The sequence below is a fragment of the Pan troglodytes genome, chromosome 6 (genome assembly GCF_028858775.2).
Source record: "Pan troglodytes isolate AG18354 chromosome 6, NHGRI_mPanTro3-v2.0_pri, whole genome shotgun sequence".
Classification (NCBI taxonomy): domain Eukaryota; kingdom Metazoa; phylum Chordata; class Mammalia; order Primates; family Hominidae; genus Pan; species Pan troglodytes.
This window is the reverse complement of record NC_072404.2, coordinates 88,889,679-88,903,840: the sequence shown is the minus strand read 5'-3', so window position 1 is coordinate 88,903,840 and position 14,162 is coordinate 88,889,679. Positions and strand designations below refer to the sequence as shown.

General features: G+C 35.0%; 1 pseudogene; it reads left to right on the top strand.

The window, feature by feature from the left end:
- The first annotated feature begins 20 nt into the window (after nucleotides 1–20).
- Nucleotides 21–1,476, top strand: LOC100615493 (nucleoporin NUP35-like; annotated as a pseudogene).
- The last annotated feature ends 12,686 nt before the right edge of the window (nucleotides 1,477–14,162 follow it).

The window sequence follows — 14,162 nt, the reverse complement described above, 5'->3', positions numbered from 1 at the left end:
CTAATATAGTTAAAGCAATTTTTTCAAAAAAAGAACAAAGTAGAGAAGGTCTTACTATACATGATTTCAAGACATATTCTAAAAGTACAGTAATCAAGACTATGGACCTTGAGCAAAGTAACATATAGATCAATGGAACAATGCCTTCTAGGCAATCCAAGAAATGTGGTATCAACTGGATACCCATATGGAAAAATAAATGAGTGGCAACTCTTATCATGCATTGCACATAAAAATATACCCAAAGTGAATCATAGACCTAAATATAAAATCAAAAGCTATAATATTCCTGGAGGAAAAAAATAAGAGAAAATCTTTGCAGCCTTCTGGTGATCAAAGTTTTCTTACATAGGAAACAACAGCAATGAACCATAAATTTAAAAAAAAATACAAATTGGACTTATTTAAAATTTAAAACATATTATTCTAAAGATATAGTGGAGGAATGAAATGGCAAGCTATAACCTAAGAGAAAATATTCAAAACACATAAATTAGAAAAAGATATAAGAATGTTTACAACTCTCAAGGTCCCAGGATTAGTGTAGTTCCTGCCACAATGGCAGCCTTTGCTATGGAACCATACGTGCCCACGCTGGGATCTGAACCAGTGACGGTGAGTTCATCCATCCACATCTCCAAAGCCAGGAGATAATGTCCAGTTCTTACCTGTCTTTTTAATGATGGATTTTCCAGTGAGTCTAAAAGTTCAATCAATTAGTGGTCCTAGTAGGAGTAATGGAAACGAGATCATGTTTACTTGCAGGTGGCTCATCACGGCCATAGTCAGTTACACCAGCTCATAAAGATAAAAGTGGAGCTCCACCAGTTAGAAGTATATATAAAATGACATTTTTAGACCAGGGCTTGGATCAACACTTTTAGTTTCAAGAAGAGAGTCAAACATTTTCTTAATGCAGAGTCTTCTTGTTGGAGTTAAGACAACTACTCCTGCAACTGGGCAAAGTATGTTTAGTCTAGTACATATCAGTCAGCCATGAAAGACAGCATTATCTCCCGCCCACTTGGATCCTTTTATACTCAAGGAGATCCTCTGACTTCAGAAGATCACCTCAATGACACTTGGGTGATTGTGTTTGGGTTTCCTCAAGCACCTGCTTTTTACATATTATAATTTGCATACTATGGGAATATCTTAAAATACGTTATGTCTAACACACAGGAAATTGCATATTTATTATTAATCTAAACTGTAGGCCTAGAAAGCCTTAAGCAAAGACAGGAGAATTTTTAGAGAATTCATCATGATTGGTGTACAACCATGTTTTGATGCAAGTGTTACAGAAAACAGTGACAGATGTGCTTTATCATCTCCATCTTCAGCCTTTACATCACCAATCAAAACCTTAGATAAACCAATACAACCTGGAAATACTTCTAGAATTTCTACCCTGAGACCTCTTGCTACAGCATACAGAGCTTCTATCATTTCTAACAGAGAAACACCTAAAAACAATGAAAGTCCAAAGCAACATGTGTTGGCTGCTAGCATAAGACATAAGAACTCCGTGACCAAAGAGAAGGTTGCTACGCTAAAACAGAGTTAGCAGAGTACTGCTCATTTCCATCACTTAGTTATATAACCACTACTGCAGTATTGAATAGCTATTGCATACTTCTTTTAGAAAGAAGGCTTTTTCTTTAAGGACATAGCCTGTTGTCACTTTAAAGGATGCTTGGCATACACTTTAAAGGATGCTTGGAATACATTTTAAAGAAAACTAAAAATCCTTGTAAATAGGTTTTGTGCTGTCTGTGATCATGCATGCTTATTTAAGCACAAAAAACACAGCATGATTACTGTAATTAAATAATTGAATTTGTGGTAAGGCTTCGTAGTCTTCATGAGAAGGTAGGTGAATTTCATAAATTACAGCTGCTTCTACACAAAGATTATTATTAGCAATTTGAATTATGGTCTTTTAATTTAGATAGTATTTCACATTTTAATTATCTTTGTTTATATATGTCCTTTCATGGATTGTCATCTTGGTGTATTATAAAACCAATACATTATTTTAAAAAACTTACTACTAAAGTTTCTTGATAAAAACAAACTGTCACATTGTCAATGGTAAAATGCTTACAACTCAATAATAGAACAATAAACAATTCAGCATTTTTTTTAAATGAGCAAAAGAGTTTAATAGTTATCTTGAAAGAGAAAGTACACAGATGACCTATAGAAATGGTATAAAACATCACTAGTGTTTGGGGATGCAAATTCATCACAACCCATGCAGAAGAATGGGCAAAATAACAATTAAAAAAATTAGAACAGAAGCAGAAAAGATATGGGGCAACTGGGACTTTCCTGCATAGCCGGTGGGAATATAAAATGGTATAATCACTTTGGAAAAGAGTTGGAAAGTTCATTGTAAACTTAAATATATACTTATCAGACACTTGAGATATTCCTTTCCTAGGTATTTACCGGGGAGAAACCAAAATGTGTGACTGCACAAAGACCAGGTCACAAATATTCATAACGACTTGATTTGAAATAGACAAAAACTCTAAACAACTGAAATGTCCAGCACATGATGAATTAACATATTGTGATATATCCATTTAATAACACACTACTTAGCAATGGAAAGAAACTATTAATTCATGCTATAACATGGTTGGATCTCAAAATGATTATGCTAAGTGGACAAAGCCAGGCCAAAAATCAAAAGCAAAAAGGGGGAAAATAAACACATCTTATAAATCCATTCATATAAGATTCTAGGGAATCAATATCTTAGTCCATTTAGACTGCTATAACAGAATACCATAAACTAGGTGGCTTATAAACAATAGAAATTTATTTCTCACAGCTCTACAGGCTGGATGTCCAAGATCAAGTTTCCAGCAGATTCAATGTCTGGTGAGCTGTTTGCTGATTTATATATAGCACCTGCTTGCTGTGTTCTCACATGGTAGAATGAGCCAATTAGCTCCCTTCACACTTATTACATTCATGACGTCTCTGCCTCCATGACCCAATCACCTCCCAAAAGGACCCACCTCCTAATACCATCACTTAGGGCTTAAGATTTTAACATGTGAATTCTGGGGGGACACAAACATTCAGACCATGGCAATAAACTAGTTTATAGTGACAAAAAGCAGAACAAATATATGGGCACATGAGGGATAGATTAGAAATGGGTCCAAAGAAACTTTCAGAGAAATTGAAATATTTGTTATCCTGACAGTGGTTATCATGTCCCAGGTGTGCATGCATATGCCAAAAGTTATCACATTGTATACTTTAAATATGTGAAGTTTAGTGGACTTCAGTTATACTTCCATGAAGTCAAAAACGGCAAAAAAAGAAAAAACTTTTCAGTTAAAATTAGATACACTTTAGGGTAGGTATTTATAATTGAAAAAGACATGTCTATTGTAAGTGGCCAAAAGCTTATTTATTTTATGTCATTTTACCTATAACTGATATCTGATAGCCACTAATAAAGTTTGCCACTTGTTGAATAATTGTATGCTTATTCAGATTTTTTAAGGGATCAGGGAAATAACTTTTACCATTTTTAGGAAATTTTAACTAATTTATCTAAATTTAAACCTATTTAAATAACAGATTTTCTAGTAAGAAATTATTAGATTTGTAGTGATAAAGGAATGACACAAATTTGTCTATTCCTGTGGATTTTAATTTTATCTATTTTTGAAACAATTTTTCAAAATTGTCATTGAATATACTAAAAATCATTGAATTATATACTTTAAGTGAAAAGCAAAACTTATTTGTCAATACATGTTTACCTAAATGAGAACATTGGGAAAGTATTATGGAAAGGGAGACTGGGTAAAATTTTAAGGACCTCGAATATCAATCACACTTTGGTTTAACATGCAATTCATGTTTTATCGTGGAAGGTTTTGAACAGGGCAATAGCTTATCAAGCTATGCCTTGAGAAGTTTGTTCTAGGCAGTGGCATATGAAGTGGTTTGAACTTAGGAGAGAAGGAAATCCTGTTACAATTTAATTGAAATAAATTGAATGGAAAATTACAGAGGCTTAAACTAATTAAAACTAGCAGTACTAATAACTTATTTTTAAAGTGAGTGGGTGGATAATAACAGAGTTTAAGACTTTGCCACTTGTTGGTGGTAGGGAGTAATGAGAAGTGAGAAATCAAAAAGAACTCTAACATTTGTTTCAGTGTCAGGATGAATAGAGTTTCCAATAAAGGAGAGAATGCAGTAATTCAGTATCCAATAATGGTTGAAGGGGTTGTCTTGAGCACCCTTTTTTGTTTGATTTGGAGGTACATGTGCAGTTTTGTTACATGGGTATATTGGCTTGGGGTATGGATGGTCTCATCACCCAGGGAGTGAGCATAGTACCCAGTAGGTAGTTCTTCAGCCCTTTCTCCACCCCTCTCTCCCCACTCTAGTAGTCCCAGTGTCTATTGTTCCCATCTTTATGTCCATGTGTATTCAATGTTTAGCTCTCATTTATAAGTGAGAACATAAGGTATTCAGGCTTCTGTTCCTGCAATAATTTGCTTAGGATAATAATAGCCTTTAGCTGCATCCATGTTACTGCAAAGCACATGATTTTGTAGTTTTTCCTGGCTGCATAGTATTCCATGGCATACATGTACCACATTTTTTAAAGCCAGAGTGTTCTCCTAGCTCCAATCTTGAGGATTCTAATGTTCAAGTTTAGGCAGGTCATTTAGTTAGATAGTACAACTGACCATAGGGAAAACAAATCCAAATCTTCCTGTAGAGACCCTAGGTAACAGTTTTCATTTTATAGCTGCCTAGTGTTTGAATTCCCTTGTCTATAGTTAGAGAGTAGAACATTGCTTTTGTTTTGTATAAAAGATCAGGTACTTGTTCCCCCCGACTCCTTGACCTTAGACCTCAGAAACTTGTCTTAAACTTGGACAATCAGATGTTCCCTCTCAGGGCATGAGTCTGAGGTGGCTGACACAGAGAAGAGAGAAGAGAAAAGGCCTCATGTCACCACCAACACTCAATATCTTTGCCCACTGGTGGCAGAGGCAGCATGTATTCAGGTGTAACAGGACCGTTGGCAGCATGGAAATCTGACTGGTCTTCTGGCCAGAGCTAGATATGCCTTATTATGAATGACCTTCCTTGGTCCCTGATTGACTTTAATAAAAACAGCTTCATTGAGACATAATTCACACAACACAAAATTCATGCATTTAAAATTTATAATTTAGTAGCTTTTAGTATATTAACAGAGTTTGCAACCATCACTATGATCTAATTTTAGAACACTTTCATCATCCAGAAGAAACCCTGTGCCCATTAACAGTCAACCTTCACCTCCCTCCGAACAAATATTAATAATATTCTCCCTTCCATCTCTATGGATATTTCCACTTTGGACATTCATTAAAATAAATCTTACAATGTGCAATATTTTGTGAGCGGCTTATTTCACTTAGCATAATGTTTTCAAAGTTCCAGGTTGTTGTATGTATCAGTACTTCACACCTTTTAATTGCCAAATGATTATAGGGATATATTACATTTTATTTTTCCATTCATCAGCTAGCAGACATGCATGTTGTTTTCACCTTTTAGCTATTACGAATAATGTTGTTATGAACATTTGTGTGTACATTTTGATGTGGACACACATATTTTCATTTCTCTTGGCTATGTAGAAATGGAATTGCTGGGCCATACGACAACACCATGTTTAACTTTTTCTGCCCTTCTGTTTTAACAGATGATTTTCACTGATAACTCTATTAAAGTATAATTGACAAATAAAAATCGTATATATTTGTGGATTTACAATGTGCTGTTTCAGTATACACACACACACACACACACTGTGAAATGATTAAATCAAGATAACTAACATACCCATCACCTCACATACTTATTATTTTTGTGTGACGACATTTAAGATCTAATCTTTCAGCAATTGTCAAGTAGACCATATATTAACTGTAGTCACTATGATGTACAATAGATCTCCAAAAGTTGTTTATCCTGTCTAAATAAAACTTTGTCCCTTTAACCAGCATTTCCCTCTACCTTTCTCCCACCCCCAGGCCTGGGCAGCCAACATTCTAATCTCTGCTTCTATGAATTCAACTTTTTTAGATTCCAGATAATAAGTGAAATTATGCAGTATTTGTCTTTCTTTGCCTAGCTTATTTCACTTAGCATAATGACCTCCAGGCTAATCTGTGTCATTGCAAATGACAAAAGTAACTTCTTTTTAAATACTGAAATGTATTCTCTTGTATCTTTACTCCACATTTTATTTATCCATTCACTCACCAACGGACAGAGTGATAACATCTTGAGGAACTGTCAAACTGTTTTCCGAAGTATTTTCACCATTTTACATTCTTGCCAGCAATCTATGATCATTCCAATTTCTCCGTATCTTTGCCAATACTTCTTATTATGTGTCTTTTTATTGTAGCCATCCTAGTGGGTATAAAAAGGTTTCTTTGTGGTTTGGCCTTACCTTTGTAAAAATTGGGTTGTCTTTTTATTGCTCAATTATAAGTTCTTTCTTGCTTAATTTTTGAACCGTTTGCATAGTCTTCCCATCTGTTCTTTGTATGATCTGATACTCTTTCATTAAATTGCTTTTCTACTTAACTGGAGCACAGTTGGTACCTGCTCCTTGCAAACAAGAACCAGAGACTAACTCTAGAGATGTAGAGGTAGAATTTATCCGAACAAAAGTGTATGAGAAAAATCAGGGGGATTATGCAAAATATAAAGGAATAACAAGTGAGTAGGAAGTGAGAGAATAAAGAGTAACTAGAATATTTTTAAAAACTCATTTTGATGGTGATAGAAAATAGAGAAATAGAATAATAGCTTGAAGCATTACTAAGTTTGTTTACTCAGGGGAAAATCTAAAGCAAAGATATTGGACAGGAATGTACAGGAGTAGATAATTAGTGCAGGAGATGCCTTAAGGAAGAAGGTGATAAATTACCTTTGAAAGGAGTGTATTGGTCTCTTTTTCCACTGCTATAAAGACATACTTGAGACTGCGTAATTCATAAAGGAAAGAGGTTTAATTGACTCACAGTTCTCTATAGCTGTGGAGGCCTCAGGAAACTTACAATCATGGTGGAAAGCAAACGGGAAGCAAGGCACTTCTTACATGGTGGCAGGAGTGAGAGCTAGAGAGAGAGGGGAAGTGCCACACTTTTAAATCATCAGATCTCATGACAACTCACTCACTATCATGAGAGCAGCATGGGGAAACTGCTCCCATGATCCAGTCACCTCCCACCAGGTCACTCCCTCTACATGTGGGGATTACAATTCAAGATAAGATTTGGATGGGGACACAGAGCCAAACTATATCAAGGAGGAATACTCTTTCTTAGAGATTAATAATAATAATAATAATAGTAACAACAACAACATAGAGACAGAAAGTAAAGAGATTCCTAGGTGCAGACAGGACCCTCAGAGGGCCTTCAGCAAGCAGCTGTGACATTCTCCAGAGATAGCAGTAATGCTATGCTAAGACCAAGGCTCAGAGTTCAGATGAGCATGTGAAGGAAAGTAGGAGAACAGCAGAATTAGGGACAAGGTAGTAAGTCAAAAGGAGTTAAGTGAAAAGGATTGTCTGGCAATATTATATTCTAGCAGTAGTGAATTCAAGAATATTTCCTATTCTTCCACCTCATTTTCTGAATTCCTTTTCTTTCTTTCTTGTACCTCACTTAATAAAAATGCACCATAAGGGACTAAAAGCTTCAACAAACACTCAAACACATGGAACGTTAAATATATATGAATCATTACTCTGATTTATTCTTTTGAAGTTTTTCCTCTGTGTGCTTTCCCTTTTCTTCTTACTTCAGGGTATCCATTGCAAAATGTAAATACTATGATACAAAGTGAAGTATGCTCCTTTTTTGTGTGGAAATGTAGTTTTCTAAAAATGTTCATTCGGTCTTAAGTTTTAGAGATACACTTTTTAATCTGTCAAGTATCTCTAACTTAAACAACAAACCTAAAGTGATTTCCATGAGCAATTTACAGAGATCTTCCCTATGCTTCCTTCAAAATAGATATCTCACTTAACCCCTTAATTATTGATACATTGTTGCAGCCTTATACTGACTATTTCTTCATATTACAATGTTAGCAGAACAAAAATCTCTCATAGGTCAAGTTAATCATGTTTTCTTTTGCATAGTCTATTTGCCTACTATTTTAAAAAAAATTTGCCATTGTAAATTCACATAGAAAAGGCCTGAAATGAAATTCTTGGTTAGAAATGGGAACTCTAAAATCCTGCTTGTAACTCACCATAGAGATTCTTATACTACTGAAAAAGAGAATAAAAGACAACCCATTTTATCATCCTCTGAAACAGTAAAAGATAGGATTTCTCTGCCTGCCTTTTCAGTAGACCCCCTTTGTTCTTTTCATATTTGCTTATGCATTTGCCTTAGTATACAAAATTAAAACCATACCTACAAATAAAAATGTCATGGACAGACAAAGGCCACATGAGCTTTAAAAGATACAAATCAAAATACTTTTGAAAGTGGAAAAGTGCTCCATTTCACATTTCTGTGAAATTTGGGAGTTTACATCCTCCTGAACCCTTCAGCTGAAGTTAGCACTCCAGGGGATTTCAAATAGGTTCAAAGTTATATGGTAAAGAGAAAAAGAAAAAAGGAAAAGAAAAAGAAATGGGTGAATTTCCTTCAGTTCATTTCATTGTTTAGCATTTCAAAGGTTCCTTCTATTCTCTTGATTAAAGCTCTGGTTTCATCAGGTTTGTAGATTTGTCTGAAGCAAGGAATGCGTCCAAATTCACAGCAAGCATTTATGTACCCCAAATTAAATCAAGAAGCTTAATTAAGAAGTCTCCTTTCAATTGAGAAACAACCTACAGTCTATTCAAATGCAGATATAATCTAGATATAACCAATCATATTTTAGTTGGTATGTGGAGATAAGGAGCCACCTGAGGGCTGAGAATTTGTGGACCTGGCAGTTTTCATTCCAGCTCTTCAATTAGCTAGTTCTTTGACTTTCAGTAATCATTTTACCTCTCTGGATCTTAATGTCATCTGCTGTACAATAAGATACAAAGTGGAATTGGATGTTTTTCCTATTTCTAAAATTCGATTCATCTACTCTGAAAATATGTTTTAATATATACTTCTTTGGGATACTTATGTGAAATATAGCATTTACTGTGTTTAATGTTTGCACCTAGCAAACATTAAACCCACAGAATGATAGGGTTTACTGCTTATTATGTGCATATGATGATTGTAGGAATATGCATATGTACACATATAAAGAACATTTCCTATTTGTAGAATTACACAGATTAATTACATCATAATCTAGCCATTTTATCAGAATATATTAATGTTTCATAATTGATATCCTGAGAGTTAACAAAAGTTAAAGTTGCGAATGTTTTTTATATGAAAAAATTAAAATTTTCACTTTGTAAGTTTATGATACATCAGTTATGCTTAAAAGTATTCCCTTTTGCTTGCTACTATGTCATTTTTCCAATAAGCACTGCAAAACTCCTTAGTTTTTTTTAATACTCCATTCGCTCACTGCAACATATTCAGTTAATATCTCTCTGGCCTTTAATATTGTGACTTGGGAATTATTTCTATTTTTCATTAGTTTTCCTTTTGTTCATTGGAACAATAATTTTAGATATATAAAAAGAAGTTAATATTGGTAAGTGATATATACTATGAAGGTCCAAGCTGGAGATTAGAAACAAATTTAAAACAGTATGTAATAGGTCAGTTGCTCTTATCAAACTTCCTCTTTTTTAATATCAAGTGAATAGTTTTTCTAATATTATTTTCTGTAATTTACATATGACCAAGACTGATCTTCAGAAAAAGTCAAATGATGTTAGCTTGTGAAGTATGTTAAGAAACTCTAAAGGCACCTAGCCAAATCTCTGTCCACCATATTAAAAGACTTTCATTGATGTCTTAAATTCTACTAGTAATTATTCAATGTAGTGCCTAATTTGAAATGTATTTTCTATTCAAAAGTGTGTATCACAAGAAAAAAATATATATGACTTATCATGTATGCGAATCTAATGTAAATGACATTGCTCCACTCTTTCTCAAGTGTCAACTAGTCAAAAACTGTTAAATTTTGGAATCTCAAAGAAGTAATTTTCAAATGCTCCTTCATGGGGCCTTAGAAGTTCCAGAAGGTGTCTCAAGAACTTCAACTAGAATATGTCCACTTATATTTTCCTCCAAGACTTGGTTTATAGACATTTGTAAGCCACTGGACTAAAAGACAGATAACAATTCAAAATTTGGGTAATGCTAATGGAGGATGAAACAACCATGGGAATGGTCATACAAATGGAAGAACAGGGGAGGAAAGAGCTCAGTAAACAAAAAAACAATATGATAATATTGACAAATGGGACAAAGATCATTACAGCAAGGAGTGGGAGAAAGGGCATTGAATCTTGGCAATAGACGCCTACTTTGCAAATTTGCTTAAGTTTCCGCAAGACAAAATATCAAATAATACCTCATTGTAACTCTCCAGGTTATAGTTGTGCTCACTAAAGTCTAGGAATGACTGCTGTAGTTTGTGTTACAAAATCATGTAACATGAAAATTATGAAAAAAACACTTCACAATCACAAACTATTTAAAATTGGTATAGAGATGAACAATAATCTGGCATGCTTTTCAAATAGACTAAAGCCTAACCTAGCTCCTATGTATGATAAGGGTTCCTTATGTAAAGTAACTATGAAAGTGACTAAATCAGTCAGTCTCACCACAGTAATTTTTACTGTGCTTTGCTCATCTAGTGTGAAAGTAAAAATAGTAAGTATATTAAAATTTATTTATGCTCTCAGTTTCTTGGCTGATTCATTCATGATAACTTACTGAACATTTAATATTGGTTACAAATAGGGCATATTTTAATCCAAAGGAAGAAAGCTAAGTAAAGAATAAATTTTGGGGGCCCCTCAAGAAGTTTTCACACCAATGAACATAAATAGGCAAATAAGTATTCTCAATGTGGTATATGATTTATGTTATCATTATATCCTCTAAATCTCTGAGTCAAAAGATAACAACCCTTAATTAATAAATTAATGATACATGGCAAGTACTAAAAGACATAACTTACTGTAATGAATTCTAGTTTTATAACAGAATTTTAAGTATATGATTACAGGTGTGTTTTTCTATCATACCAGGCAAACTTACTTGAATCACTGAGAAGAAAAAATGAATTGTGTATTTTACAAAACAGAGAGGCATTGCAAAATCTAGGATTTTGCTTAGTCTTTCCATTTTTTCAGTTACACATTTAAGTCATTAAGAAATGCGTATCTGGCTGGGTGCCGTGGTTCACGCCTGTAATCCAAGCACTTTGGGAGGCCGAGGTGGGCAGATCACGAAGTCAGGAAATCGAAACCATACTGGCCAACATGGTGAAACCCCATCTCTAATAAAAATACAAAAATTAGCTGGGCGTGGTGGTGCATGCCTGTAATCCCAGCTACTCGGGAGGCTGAGGTAGGAGAATCGCTTGAACCTGGGAGGTGGAGATTGCAGTGAGCCGAGATCACACCACTGAACTCCACCCTGGCGACAGAGCAAGACTCCATCTCAAAAAAAAAAAAAAAAAAAATTTTCTATTTACATTTACAAACTGTTAAACAGAGAATATTCCTCATGGTGTGTTTCCTATAACTAGTTGACTAAGGAAGAAAACATTCAGGCTTGGTTAACAGATAGTTCTGCGCAATATGCAGACATGGCCTTAAAGTGGACAGTTGTAGCAATAAATTGCTTTTATGGGAGATGCATAAAAGACCATTGTGAAGGGAAATTCATGTAGAGGGCTGAACTTTGAGCGTTTCATCTGGTTATTCATCTTGCTTGGAAGGAAAAGTAGTCAGCCCTAAGAGTCTACAATGATTCACAAGCTATGACCACTAGTTTGGCTGTATGTTAAGGGACTTAGAAGGAATATGATTGGAAAATTGGTGACAAGGTGGTCTGGGGAAGATGAATGTTGGTAGAGGATGGCCACAGGAGTGGAGGATTTTAATAATCATGTGGATAGGATGACCAGTTTTTTGGATACCAGTCATCTTCTTTCTAAGCCACTCCTTTCATTTTCCAATGAGTCCATGAACAAACTGTCCTTTTGGCTGCAATGGAGGCTATCCAAGTGTTAAGCAACACGGACTTTTATGTACCAAGTCCAGCCTGCCACTAGCTTGTCAATAGCCACTACTGAATGCCCGATCTGTCAGTATCAGAGACCAATACTGAGTGCCATCCTCTTTTAAAGACACTCCTTTCCTTTCCCAGTGAACTCATGAACAAATTGGGCAAATACTGAGTGCCCTAATATGGGCTGATCAGCCAACTACCTGGTGGTAGGTTGATTATATTGGGCAGCTTCCATCATGGGAGGGGTAGTGCTTTGTTCCTACCAGAAGAGGCACTACAAATATGGTTTTATTTCCCTGCATGCAATGCTTCTCCCAAAACTGCCATCTGTGGACCTACAGACTACCTTATCCATCATCATTGTATTCTATACAACATTGCTTCTGATCAAGGAACTCACTTCATAGCAAAAAAGGACCATGCTCATGGAATTCACCAGTCTTTCCGTGTTACCCAATATCCTGGAGCAGCTGGCTTTATAGAATGATACATTGGTCTTTTGAAGAGTCAATTACAGTGCTAGTTAAGTGGCAATACCTTGTGGGGTTGGATATTGTATGTGCTCTAAATCATCATTCAGTATGGTGCTATCCTTACCAAAACAAAGGTTCACGGATGTAGGAATCAAGGGGTGAAAATGGCAGTGGCACCACTCATTACCCCTAGTAATTAATTAGCAAAATTGTGTTTCCTGTTCCCATAACCTTAGGCTTTGCTGATCTAGGGTGTTGCTTTCAAAGGAGAAATGCTTCTACCAGGAGACACAACAATGATTCCATTGAATTGGAAGTCATGACTGCCACCCAGCCACTTTGGGGTCCTCATGACTTTGAATCAACAGGAAAAGAAGTGAGTTATTGTGCTAGCTTGCGTGATTGATCTTAATTATGGAGGGGAAAATTGGGCTGCTACGACTCAACGGAAACAAGAAAAAATATCTTCAGAATACAAGGAATTCCTTAGGGAATCTCTCATACTACCATGTTCTATGATTAAAGTTATTGGAAAACTACAAGAACCAAATTCAGGCATGGGGTAGGGTTAGGAGATTCACTGCAAATAGGGACAAGAGCACCTTCTTTGGGTGATGGAAATATCACAATTGTGGTGGTTACTACACAATTATATAACAATTATCAAAACCCATCCAACTGTCCATTTAAAATTGTTGAATTTTATTTTATGTAAATATTACCTCAATACAGTTGAATTAAAAAAAATTTTCCTATGACAGCAAAGATTCCTAATGTTGAAAAACAAAGACCAGACAGAGAGAACATGGTTATAATATATATCCCCAGAGAGGTATTTGTGTTTCAACTTCAAAAACAAAAACAAAACTCATAAAAATACATTTATTTATTCATCCTTTTATTCAACAAATAGCTTTTTAGCGTAAGTCATCCATCATGCAAAGCTTCAGATGCTGGAGCTATGTCAGTGGAAAACAAAAATACAAACCAAAAACATGAAACAAAACATCAATAACAAAAAGACTGTCCTTAAGGAGCTTACAATTAGTTAAGGGAGACAGATAATTAAACGAATAAGTAAAATAAATTCTATGACCTTGATAGCGATAATTCTCAGAGCTATGTCTAGCTCATCCATAGTACTATGTAGGTTTTTATAGGATATATTTTGGTATTACCTTCATTTGTTGCTCAAGTGTTCTATCTCTACTGAGTTTTTCCCCCTCTTTCTTGCCTACTTTTAACTCATATGAACTCCAAGTTGCCTCTAAGCTGTAAGATAGACATAGATAAATCAATGAACCAACGTAACACTGATAAAATTAGACTTTTTCTGGTTTAATTCTACTAAAGTCCTAAGTGCTGAGAATATAATAAGTAGCAAGTACCCCCATGTTTTGAAATGAGATATAATATAGTATACCATTATGCAAACACTACCAAAGTGGTGTCTCAAAAA